At 41.1% G+C, this 13,785-nt stretch overlaps 1 long non-coding RNA gene across 1 annotated transcript in view; it reads left to right on the forward strand.

Annotated features, from left to right (window-relative positions):
• The first annotated feature begins 22 nt into the window (after positions 1-22).
• LOC308192941 overlaps positions 23-13,785 on the forward strand; it is a 34,479-nt gene continuing 20,716 nt past the window's right edge. Inside the window, exons 1-2 of the long non-coding RNA XR_013949238.1 lie at positions 23-1,013; positions 10,091-10,165. This is a non-coding gene — a long non-coding RNA (uncharacterized lncRNA). The remainder of the gene's footprint in view (positions 1,014-10,090; positions 10,166-13,785) is intronic.

Here is a 13,785-nt window from a genome sequence, read left to right on the forward strand (position 1 = left end):
CTGAAATACCTCTGTAGATATTTCTGAATATCTCCCTAGAATTTTTTGTCTAGTTCAGTAAACAACATGATCCAGGATGTGTGGAAACAATCAACGAAAAGACAAACGAGTTGTCTTGACACCTCAGTGCGGATACCAAATGAAGGGTGACCAGGGGGTTAGTTGACTGGCTTGCCACAAAGCTGAGTGAAGGGGGACACAAATTGAAGTGTTTGGCATGTTAACAAAGACCCTGACAGACATCTGTCCACATCCCAAAAAAGACGCTGACAGACATCTGTCCACATCCCAAAAAAAACATATGCCGTCGTATGGCTCTGGAAATGGAGATGTGTAAGACAGCAGGGATGAGGATTTCAGTGCAGAGTTTCCAGTCACACAACGGTCAGCACTTTCATGAGGTGGAACATCATCGCCATTTTCAGAAGACACTGCAGCAAAGTGGTAATAGGAGGTAGGGTTAATAAATCAGGTATTTGTCCCTCGGGTGGCATTCAGAACCAGGGCGCATCCTCTTCAACTGCAGCCTCAAACTAAGGGAGTTGAAATCCATTTTGTCCATTTGCTAGGAGAGTACCCTTATAACCAACTTCACATGCTTTTCCAGTTAAGGCTGAAGCATGGCACAGCCACAGATTCAAGCTGATTGATTATCATGCTCAAATACTTCATTAGAAAAACCTGAAAACCCTAACATGCCTCTTGGGGGGTAGGAGGGTAGAGAGGGAACAAAGCTTTCCATGTTATCTAAAAATGAAAAGTACATTTTCATAGTTTACATCTCAGTACTTTTTTTTCTTTCTTTTTTTTTTCCTCAGGAGCAGTGAAGTTGTCATGATGTTAACTTACAGCTTCTTACAGGGGTTTGTCAGGCATTTTTAATCTAAAGAAAGAACTACAGCAAAGAACTGCATATTGACTACACTATTAACACAAGCACGATGCTTTATAACTGGCTACTTCACCCTTGGCCTGGGCTTCCTGCACAGAACTTATTGTGATTGATTTTACAGGTAGGTTTTCTGTATAATATTAAACTATTTCAGACTACTGGCTGGTTGCCCAGGCAAGCCACATAAAGAGACCCATACAATGTTATTTTGTTCAACATACAGTTTTACTAGGTTTTATAAATCAGAAGTGCATGTGGAGAATTTTAGGGCTATCACTACTGTTTGACAGAACCCCTGGTTTCTTGTACTGTAATGGAAGAACCATTTCATCCTGTTTTCAGAGAGAGGACTCTTGACAGTTACTTCACTGTGTGGCTAAGACCTTGGTCTTGCAAACAAATGTGTGAGTAAAACAGTTGCAGTATCAGGGATTAAATTAGTTAGCATTCCGCTTAAATTTCCATTATAATTTATGTATTTTTTGCCATCAAATATTCTCCCCTTCTGGGTGCTCTGTTTAGACTGAAGTTATTTCAAATGCACCAAGAACAGGAGGTAGTTATGCCGGCTGTGCCTCTGTGGAGTTCTGCTGTTGAGGGGACCTTATATTTGCTAAATGCATTTGAAGTTTTATGTACATTTCCTCTAAGAATTACTGTTTAGGTCTGCTCCCTTTGATAAACTTATTCTATAATCTAGTCACTGCAGAGAACACAAGCTGTTCAAGGAACATGAACTGCAGTGTGCAAGTTGTCTTCTTTGTAGCTATGTGCTATAACCAGTTGTCTGGAGTCAGCCTGCTTGCTCTCCTGATCAAGGGATTTTTGCATTATTGGTTAGGGGTTGTTAGCTGAAATAAAAGAAGCAACACATACGCTTGCAGTGTCAGTAACTAAAAGAAAATGTACAACATGGGGTTTACTCTTTTTAGGATGAGGAGAGAAAAAGACAGCTCTTCGTTCTGAAATAGGTAGCTTAATTAATAGTAATTTATTTCTAAAAGATGAAGAGTATGTGAGTGTCAGTTAAATTCAGCTCCTGCTGAACTGAACTGTATGGCTGGGCAAGACCATGAAGGAAGTATTTGCAAAAGTCTCGTGCCTGGAAAATGCCCCTGTTGGAGTACCCGTGATAGGTTGTGATTCTGAGTTCCGAGTGACCTGTAGAGACTTTGGAAGGAGCTGCCAATCATAGTTATGAACTGTTGCTAAGCCTGGGGAAGCCTGCTTTTATTGCTGGATGTTCACTAAAAAAAAAAAAACTTGGATAGAGTCCTAGATCTTTATGGTGAATGGGGAAAAATTAATTAAGTGCAAGTTTCCAGACCAGTGGCTAAGAAAAGAGGTCATTTAAGATATTTATGGTATTCCCTAGGGCAGAAGCTGGAAGGAATGCGAGTGTAATCTACTGTCTCTGACCTGCACCCCCAGTTGGGCAGTAGTTTACGTTTCAGCAGTCTGCCTCAAGGAAGGCTCAGCACATTGTTGCAATTCTAGCCCTTCCTATATCTGGCGTCATTTTTTTTCTTACAGAAGAGAGAAAGTTTAAGTTGAAACACTTTTCTTGCTCTCCTCCAGCACTTGTCTTTTTGATTCATAGTGCCCTGAGTTTGTACAGTATTTTGCTTAGGTCAGGATAGAGTACATGCTATTTTTTTAAAGGATTTAATTTTAGAGAGTTCTTTACTTTGTCCTTCTCACTTGCAGAGAATGCTCCTGCTCACAGATTGTGGACCTATCTGTATCTCACTAGGAATCTAATGACATTAGTGGTTGTATTCTTATGACTGCCTCTGGTTTGGCTGTGGAGTACACAAGGCGTCAGCAGGTGTCTGAGAATAAGCACCGAGCATCTACGGCCCGCCAGTCTTTAATCTCAGACTTCCCAGAGAGATAAGCCACTAGCTACACATAGGGCCTCCTCTAGATGAAACCTGTGGTGCTCTCTGTGTCAGTGATTTGTTCATGAATCTTTCCTCTGTGGTTCATGATGTAGAAATTCTTTATGTTCCAGTGATGGTTGTGCTCCCCAGAACAGAAGAAATTCCTGAAGTATTTCCTGAAAATAGAGACATAAAAAATAAGTCATGTCAAACGTTATAAACACCTTCTAAATTGAAGTGGGGAATATTTGTGGAGCAGCTTATATGAATTTGCTACTGTAAACAGAGACCAGCATTCAAAGAACACATTTCTGTGTTTCTACCAGCATAGCACATCATCTACCGGAAACAGTGTTTTTCTAACAATCCGTATGGTTATATTCCTTATCATTGTAAACACACACACACGTCTACATGCATGCGTCTACATTTGGCAACATATACCTTGGGGGATTAGTTGCTCTGTTTATAAAGACTTAAACCCTTCAGAGAAATGTATGCTGTTAAGAAAGACAATCAAGAGGAAACCAATAAAAATGGTTTGTCTGCATGATAGGACTGAGCAGGCATATTTGTACAAGTATACCCTCTAGATGAGAAACCAAACAGAATTTCTGAGGAGAATGGGTGATGATTTCACACTGGTCAGGAATATAAGCTGTATACTTTTGGGAACCTCTGTGCACCACTGATTTTGTTGGAGCTTGCTCAAAACTACAGGGTGCACCTGTATGTCTCATTACGGGATTTAAGTTTAAATAATACACTTCTCCTCATTAATGATACAAAAATTATACCATTAAAAGATGTTTCCTTCAGCTGATACCAAAATGCATCGCTGTTTCCAGATATAGTGTCCTCTTGTAATTTGGGGTTGTGATTAGTTGCCTTAAAGTCAGCACGGTGTGACATTGAGAGGAATTCATCCATCATGACAGCATGACAATTATACTCCAAAGAGTCAGTGTGAGAGAGACAGGAGGAGCAAGGGGCTGACACAAGGCAGCTGGTTTGCTAGGAAAGCTTAAATAGCACAGCCTAGTTCTAGCTGGGATCAGCATCAAATGTAGGTGTTGCCTTGGAAATGGAAACATGCAGATCTGTCATGGGTAACATGTCCATACAAGATTTTCCCCTATCATAGTTTGCTTGCCCCCTGCATTGGGTAGGGTTGTTCTAAGAAATTCCTTGCATCTCTCTTTTTTTTTTTTTTTTTTTTTTTTGGTAGAGGCAGAACCCTATTTGCCTGCATTGCTCTTCAGGCTGAAAAATAGCTTGTGTGGCTTTATTATTTATTTTTTCCTAAGACGAGGTGCGTGCACACGGGTTAGTCCAATGCAAACACCTTTCTCATCTAGCAGTCTTCCTGTAGAAAGCTTATTGTCAGGGATCCACTGGAGCAGAAGCGTGGCAATGACTCCAGACGTTGTCCTTGTTGTCCAGGCCACCATCCCACTGTATCTGAACGCTGGGGGTAGTGCCAGGTGCTGGTACCAGGATCCATGGACAGTCCCAGGCAAGGTGATGGGATGAGTCAGGTCCAGGATCTATCCAAGTTGTCCACTCAGGAACAGCAGGAGACAGGGCCAGAGACAGGACTGGAAACAATGCTGGAGTATCAGCAGCAGGTCCAGAAGACAGGACAGGAGACAAATGTACAGCATAGGTCAGAGGCCCATCCAGAAAGCAGGACCAGAGACAGGACTGAGAAGAGATATCCCTACAAAATATCTCAAGCATGGACTGAAAGTCCAGGGACAAGCTGAAATCTCTCCAGGGGGCACAGGGAACAGGGTGAGTGGAGGCACTTGATAAGGCTGCTCAGGGCCATTAAGGCTAATTGGTGGCCCAGATGCTTTTTTAGATTGTCTAGTCCTCTGAATCACGTAGTTGTAGTTCTTGCTCTTTGATTGACGCGTAGCATACCTTTCTGTGATACTTGATATTGGCCTGGTCCTAGGAAAAAGAAACCAATGTGATCATGCTGTGTGGATATGTATGTCACTTCACCTCTAATAACCTTTGAACCTCCTGGACAACTGCAAACAATTTAGCAGAGAGGAAAGAGTCAAAAGTCTAATAAGTTGCGATACATTTTTTAACATGCCTGTCTGGATGTAACAGAAAGACTGTTTAATGCTCTGAGGGGAAATATGCAGCATAAATAGAATCCTTATTAAACAGGAGAGAAGCCACGCAGAGTTCAACTCATAGCACGGATCTTTAGGAAACCAGGTTTCACTGTTTCCTTTCTTGATGAAACAGCTTGCTTGTTTGCTCTTTTCAGTGATCTCCCACCTCCTACTTCTTCAAAAAGAAAATAGTCTCCTTGAAACTGCATGACATGTTGCATGAGATTCTTACATTTTTAGTATAAATAGCAAGAAGCATTCACTCTGAAAGAGAAAAAAAAAGCAACTCAGTTTGCTATGGGATGATGAAAATAGATTTCCTATGTTAATCTGCTATTTTGACTTAAATACTCACCTGAAAGTTTCAAATTTCAGCTGAATTCTGCTTTGTGGTAGATGTCAATGGAATAAGCTGTACTTGAGGTAGGACTTCAGCAGAGAACAGATTTAATCATATTGCCAGATTTCTCAGTTGCTGTTTTTTAAGGTATAACATTTTTGTCAAGCAAATGTCATTCTTTTGATTGTTGGTTTACATAGGCATGAACATAAGTGAATTTCTATACTACCTCGAGTGACAGTTGGCAGAATGCTTGGTACAAGCTGCTATAAAGGAACAAGTGCATCAAGCAGCAATTCCAGTAAGATAGTTTCAATCAAAGAAACCACAGGATGAAGTGAATGCAAGAATCCCAGGAAAGCGAAGCAAATTATCTCCCACAGGGGGTCTAATCTCCTCAAATTTGGGATAAAAAAAATCCAATGTTAGCAGGCATGAATAGTTAAGAGAATACAAAGAAAAACTAAGCCAGTCTGACAAGCTGAATACGTGTGTATTTAGAAGAATTGAGTTCTGGGATTTATATTCCTTGGAGATGCTCCTTTTTTGATTAACAGCCTTTATTCACAAAGGATGCAGTGGTAAGCCCTGCAGTACGCTGCTGGACAGGTGTAAAGATGTTCAAGGAGAGCCTTCGTGTCTCTTTGGGCAAGTATGGAGCGGTCTCATGTAGATGCTGGTAGAAGTTGCTGAATCTGGCAGCCTGAGAGAGGCTCCTCGTTCCCCCTTCCAGCCACTGGCGAGACTGAGCATGTTTTCCCAGCAGACACCCACCCACGCAGAGCACCTATATACATGCGCAAAGAAGTGGCCAGGCAGATCAGCACTGGCAGAAAACACAACACACTTGCAAATATAAACAGCAGCAGTAGACTCATCCTCTTCCCCTTTCTGGCTGATCAGGGTGAAAGCCCATTAGTGGAAAATATACATAAATATACATACATATTTATATACACACAATATATATATACACATATACATGTATAAATACACGCATACATGCATACATACAATATGGATCCATGCAGAAGCTGGGTCCTCTTGTCTGCACTTGCCATACAAAGGGTCTCTCAGCTGACCCCCACGTTTCATAGTCTGTCCATGAGCTGGCTTGTACTTGCTGATCCCTCAGTAGCCAGGTTTCAGATCCTTTGGTCTTTCCAGTATTTGGCACAGGCTTGTGGCTGCTTTGGTACCTGGTTCCCAAGCCTTTTTATCCTTGCCTGGTAATGCAGCTTCGTGTCAGCGATCACACTGACGTGTACACACGCAATATGCACGCCCCCTGCTCTCTCCACTTGCTGGCACCGCAGAAACATGGGCTGCTCTCACCTGTGGTCCTCACTTCAGATGCTGACAGTTGAACCTCCATGTTCTCTGGTTTCCCCTGTTTCTGGCACCCTACACATAGTGGCCCTTATGTCTCGTGGCACCCTCTCCTGCCACTTAGACCTCTCACTCCACCCAGTTTCTCCAGCTGGTAGGACGGAGACCCTTGGGCTCAGACCTTAGGTACACACTTGCACAGAGAATACAGTGTCCCCTCACCCAAGAAAATACTTAAATTTGGAGATCAATAGGGCGGGACAGACTATGCTGATCAGGTGCAGGACATGGCCAGATGAGTGTGACACCTAGCCCCTTTGATCCTCTTATCCCTCTATTTTCCCATGCTTGTTCCTCCCCAAACCACCCTGATCCCTTCCTTTCCATTGGAGGCAGGAACCTCTGATGAGGTTATTGGGGTTCTCCAATAACCTCAAAGATGCCGTGTGCATCTTTGATCCTCTGTGTGTATGGTGAAAAGCCTTTAATCACAACCTAACAGATAAGGTGAGTAGACAAGCTTTCTCTCTGCCCTCACAAAGCATTTCAGGAGGGAATGCAGTCTATCCTGCCTCTTGCTCTGTGAAATGACTTCAGTCTTTCACGAAGTAAGGGGCAAAAGGATCCAGTGCCCTGCCCCACTGGTTGGGTATGCCGGTCATACAATTCTTAATTGTCTATCATTTGGGTTTGGTTGCAAAACTACACCAAGCTGGGTTTGGTGTGACTCTGTGTATTCCCAAATAATTTAGCATCACCAGCAAACCTTGCAACTTCACTGTCTACTGTCTTTTCTGTATAATTTATGATGAATAAAATAGGCCCTTGCTGTAGATTCAGATGGACAACCAGTGATGAACATCATTATGAAGATTGCCCTTTTTTCCCCCTACATTTTCTTTCTTCTATTTTGTGCAATTAATTATCCTCAAGATTGTTCCATGGAGGTTTAGCTCGTCAAGAGCCTTAGGTGAGTGGCCTTTTCAAAAGCCTTTTTGAAAATTTTCTACAAATTATACACCTGGCCCCTCAGCTTCAAGAATTTAATTTCTCAGGCAAGTAGTACCCCCATTTGTTTTTCAAATTGGTTATTAGTTTCAAAAGCTCCTAGGTCTGAAGCAATGGAGAGACAGTATAACTATAAAATCTAATTTCCATCAGACGTGCAGTTTTCCAGCCATGCACTGGTGTTACCTTGAAATGATTCCAGTTGGATTTTATTATCCAGTAAGATACTAATTACTGTAAATGAAGTTGGCAGAAGAGTCCATAAGTTCTTCTCTTGTTCTTCTGTCTACTTGGTTAAAGCTTTTGGTCATTCAAGGTCAGAAGAGACCATTAAGCACATGTACTCATATTTATGTTATGGTATATACCATGAAATATTACCCTCTTATTCCATGTGAAGCGTAACGCATTCGGGTTGTTTGAAGCTTTATCTTTTAGCAAGCTATCCAAGTGGGGTGCTGGCAAACCTACCAACACAGTTCAAGAAATATTCCAGTAGTTAATTACCTTCATTTAAAATTTTCGTTTTCTTCCCTGTTCGGATTTTTCTAGCTTTGGTTTTCAACCAGTGAATCTTGTTAGGTCTTTGTTTAATGAAGGAAATCTGATATTATGCATGCCTACATCTGTGTCAATATGAAAATAATGCCTAAATGTTCTCTTTTCACATCTTCCCCCTCACCTTAGTCATCAGTTTAAGGGAGATCCGCTCCTCTACCCCTGCTCTTGTTACAGGAACAAGCACATTTTCCTAGTGTCAGTAAGTCACTGGTAGTTACTTTTCTGTTCCTCGTATTTCTACCAAGAAAAGAACAAAGGAAATAAATTCTTCCTGCTAAATTCCTCTTGGTGCCACCTGTGGTTTTGCCCAGCCACAGTGAAGAAAGTCACAGAGTCAACAGTCTGTCCCGTGCTAAAATGTATACAGACTCTGGCACGGCTGTCAATCATCTCTTGCCTGATGTGAAAAACAAATCCACTTTTGGTACTAGCAGTTAATGGTCCTGATGCTGCTGAATAGCCAATTCAGTTCAGTATCGCTGGGAAAAAGGTAACATGAGCAATCAGGTGGATGGAATTCATTTCTTAAATGATAAAACCATCTTCATGGTTACCATTTGCTTTAGTTACTATTTTTTTTTATCATGTGTTTTCTAGCTTAGCTGCATTTGTCATGTTACTGGTAATGTAGTTATGTTTAATTTCTCCTATAAACCTTTGTGGAAGGCTGTGTATAATTCTGTTTCTGTCATCACAAATTCTGATTCATCAGTTTAGGTTATTGTGCTGGAGTCTTGGTTGCTAGGAACAGAGGTTTGCCTCCTTGCCAGGAATCGAGGATTTGTTTTCTTCCCAGAAGAAAAGCTGTTATTTACTTGTTCGTAATACGTGCTTTGTCTGCATGACTGCTGTTTGGATCCATTTGTAGTTTAGGTGGTTTTCAAGTAAAAATCCTTCCCGAGTGATAATCTTGAAGCAAGTGGATGAATGCCACGTGGGTAGAAACATCATAGCAAGGCAGTACATTTAAAATTTAATAAAGGATGGATCCTTGCCTTATGAGTTTGTGTCAGAGTATGCCCTGCTGCCATGTGGGTTGATATTCAGTCTCACTACTGCTAGTTGTTGTAGTTGGTCCATGGCAGGCCTGTTCCCAGGGGTGGGGAAAGACACCTGCCTTCCAATTTCATATAAAATACTCTTGTGCTAGGAAACTTTTCCCCATTCAGTGTTATTCCTGTTCCACGGTGGAAAAAATCTAATTCTATGTTAACCTGGTATTAAGTTTAATTGTTGGAAATTGCATTCTGGAAAGTAGCATTTAAAGATCACCTGGGCAGTCGGTGTCAAAATAAAAGCTGACTGCTCTGCCTGTTAAGCTAATGGGAGGTGATGTGGTAAGTAGCCTTTTAGTTAGGGCAACCATGAAAGGAAGAAAATGTGGGGGCAGGGGTCACAGCAAGGGCTCAAGAAGATGCTTTCCCTCAGTCAGAAGTCTCCTGACCCACACTCTTAAATGAAAACAGGAATGGTCATGTTATTTACCTGGATTGAACTGTAGACTGCTGTCATGCTGAAAGAAGAGCAAGAACTGTTCTTTTTGTCCTCGTGTCCCAGCCTGAGGCTCGGGCCTTTAAAAGTGGCTAAGTTGGTTGGAAGGATGTAGCCCTGGGTTGCTTGGACCAAAGGCCAGAAAAGATTCGATGTGGTTTTGCTTCCCCCTTGTTGAGTGAGTGTGGAATGTTTTTCCATCTTGGAAACTTAGAAAGGAGCTAGGACTGGGTTTGGGCTTTTTTACATGCTTATTCTACCATGAAGTTGGTTGCCCTGCAACAGAGTGAGGAGTTCAGTCTCTGCTTTATGTGCTGTCAGCCCTGGGGGCTCTGGCCTCAGCCCATATCCAGCCCCACAAAGCCTGACTGCAGGCTACTAAGTGTCTTTACCCCAGCCTTAAATACAATGTTGCAGTCATTGCCACTTTCATGTTATCTTCCTTCTGTTGCAGGAGTCTCAAGTTTGTTCGTGTGACCTCCATGGGCAGTCCTGTTCCTTTCCACCTTCATGGAAATAAACAATTTATGTGAGTAAGTTTCTATAAGTGTTTTCTGTTTGTGCTATATGATTTTAAATCCTTCTTGTTTTACTCTGGGTACAATTAAAATCAGTATTTGCTGCGTACTGTATGTAATATAACGACTTAAACCTTTAGAAATGGCTCTGTTGGGCTGGTTGCTAATGTTTTAGCGAACATCTGTTATGACTCTACATTCTAGAAATCTGTGTGAGAGCCAAAAGGTCCAAAGGAGATTGAGAAGCAGAAGTTTAGTGACTAATACCGTGATCTGTTTTAAAAGTTTCTCTGTTAATCTCAGTGTCCTGACTAGAATGTGGTTTTGATTATTTATGTTCTGTTTCTTTTGTATGTCCTACTACATTATGTATTTGACTGTTGTAGCACTTGGCACTGCCTGTCCCAGTCCATTTTGGTTGTGGTGTCACAACTCGCATAGCACAACGTTTTCCTCCAGAGGTGTAAACGGCGTTTCACTGTGTAAGTTGGCAGGAGGGAGGACAGTTATTCCCCTGGCATGCAGACAGCCCAGAAATGAATCCGTCTGAATGAAAGGTGCTCTGTAAGTGTAAGATCATTACACGCTTACAAAAGCCTGAATGTTGCTTAGTATAGAAGTATAATCTTAGGTATTAAGAAGTATAGTTCTATACTTCTGACTGTACTGCTGACACTCTTTCCTTGGTGGTAGTGGTAGGTGTTTAGTGCTTTTCTTGCTTTTCTTTAGTTTTACTCTTTTGTGGTGTTTTGTTTTTGTTTAAAGAGAATAATCTGAGAATCCTGGCTCCATTATTCAGCACAAGCTGGTCCCAGAGCTTTTCCAGGAGGTGCCACTAGCTCTTATAAAATTTGTATCAATCCAAGCTGCACGCAACGAGTATACCACTCTTTAAAGTACTTCTTCATTCTGGCATGTAATTCCTCAAGGAATGGAATGATTTTTAGGCATCACACCTAGTGAACAAGGATGCTAAATGTCCTCTGAGGATACCAGTCACTGATGTCTCAAATGATGATCAGCAGCAACCAAGTACTGACATAAAGTTTAGTTTTACAGGCATCTGTAGTACTGCAGAGGTACAGACACGTAAATGCATATAAATCCCAAATGCAGTCCTTCTACTAACTCGTTCCATTATCTATTGAATCTTACTTGCCCTCTTCTGTATTTTTTTAATTTTTATTGCTGAAGTTTAGTTGCTTATAAGTAGAGCTGGCAAGTGGATTTGGAAGAAAGGATAGGCTCCACCTCAGACTCAAACTGCCTGCGTCAAAGGTCGGAGACTCTGGTTGACTGCAATTCCACCCCATCCGTGTGCGACAGCAGGCTTGCTGCTGCCCCTGCCATTGCAAGTCTGAGCGCTGCTTCTCCCTCCAACTAACCTGATACACTTGCTGACCTCTTTAGGTCTCTCTCCTCCCTTTATTACCTGCACTGGCTCAGATCTTGTAGTTTCAGCAAGACCCAGTGATCTCAATAAATGAAATGGTCTTCAGGTCCATTCACAGTATGCCAGCCATGACTTCTGTTTTCTTCAAACGTTTTAGTCAGAACTCCAGCCTGAGACTAAAAACAGAAGGTTGGATGTTTCTTTGGCCGTAGCATTGCATGTTCTTCCTGCTTTTCCTTCAAATGGTGTTCATTATACAGTCCTTTGTACTTTACAGTTCTTTCCTTTGAAGTCGTACACGTGTTTTACACAGATTAGTGTAATTGGTGTGGGCCTGCTCTGGTGGAACAGGTAGAAAGCTGATACTCCAGTTTTGCAGATAGTAACAGAATAGCACAGTTGCAGACTCTGGGACATACAATGGGGTTTAGTCATGTGCTTTTAACTGTAGGTCTAATAGTAGTGTCTCTGATCTCTGGGGAAACAGATGTCATGTTAACTTGGCTGCTGCCTTTATCTTGTAGAGTCTCGATTTCAGATACCAAAATTTAGTGTCTTCTGAGTTCTTGTGTTGTTTTACTGTAATTGTCACGGATCTCAGTCTTCTCTGTTGTTATGCAGTTTTTAAGTGGGTTGCTTCTTTTCTGTATTTCATACTCCAAGAAGGCTTTGCATTCCCAAAAGCTTATTCAGTTTTTCCAACAGCTGTACCTGTCGGTTCAATAAAAGGACTTACATCTACCTACAAACTTTATCTTGTCCTACACTGTAGACTTCTTTACCTATTCTATTTTCCTTGAATGCTGAACAGGGGGTTTCAAACTGCTGCAGGGGATCTATAAAATACACAATGATGAAAGAAATGTTAGCAGTCAGAATCTGGCAGCTGGTTTTAAGTTTCAGACTTAAGTTTTGTTGAGACGACAGGGTAGGGCAGTTTATCTGTAGATAAAGAGACCATCTTTCTTTTTATCCACCTTAGTCTCCAGTTAGAGTAATTTATGAAAGATTAAAAAATAAAAAGAGTAAGTAGCATTCTTGTTCCTGCAGACTGTAAGCTGGTAATGGATAAACTTTCAGGGATTTAAAATTCAGTGCAAATGAGCATCCAACTTTAGGTTGTTGTGAGGTACATATATGAACATCTCACATCTGAGAAGATATCTTACATAGGTTTACTATTCTCTGCTGCCAAACTGGAATAATATGAACTTTCTTTAGTACATTTCATCATTTTTTGTATTAGAAGAGAAAAGGGAAGTAAACTAATTACCTGAGCTTTTGAAGATGTCTTTAACATACTGGACTTGATTTCAGTTTAGTGAGACTAAGAGATTTTCTGTTTATTCCAGTTATTTTGTCTTTTCCCACTAAATATATTGGTTTGCTCAGAGATCAAGAATTTAAATACTTGACTGTGTCTGTCTTTGCATGTATATGTATATGCTTCTCTCAAATATACATTTACACACACACCTATGTTATAAAAATACACTCCGAGAGACACAACAACTAGCATTTCCAGCATACTCATACTTCCACTTGTGCATAAGGATCAGCCAAATGCTAACATTGCAATCGTTTTGCAGCTATTTGCAGAACATGAATTGTTTTTCTCACTTCAGTGTGTCATTGTAATTAATTCACATTGGAGAATAACATTCCATTTTTAATTTAGCTGCTTCCACTTAACTCTGAGTCCTTGTTAGAATGAAGCTTAAACAATGACTGCATCTTAGGAAAATACACAACGAGAAAATAACATCTGCTGCACAATGTTGGCAAACACCAGGCCTAATGAATGGTCACCAGTATCTAAACAGCTGTCTGTTTGCGGTTTAAAAATATTCTTTAAAAGTTAATTTCTAAATTAATTTAACTCTGATTTACAGCGTATGGCTCAAATTGCTTTGCTGTGGTAACAGGTGATGGAAAAGTTAGTGAATTGAAAGGTTTCTGTTCCCCTTAAGAAGGCTGACATGAATGTGACATCTGTCTTGGCTTGTGGAGTCAGTACGGACAATTTGACTTGGTGAGGATTATCTTGTCACTGGAGAGAACCTTCGTAATTAGCCGAATATAATCATCTACCTAGGAGTATTGCAGATCAGAATACTGGAGGGTTTTACTGAAGTGGGAAATGAATGGTTAAGGGAAAGAACCAACCAGCCATAGCAAACGATCAGATGCAATAAAACAGAAACAACTTCAGTGCTCCCCACTCCGTACATCATATTC

The sequence above is a fragment of the Anser brachyrhynchus genome, assembly GCF_964034855.1.
Source record: "Anser brachyrhynchus genome assembly, chromosome: 3".
Lineage (NCBI taxonomy): Eukaryota > Metazoa > Chordata > Aves > Anseriformes > Anatidae > Anser > Anser brachyrhynchus.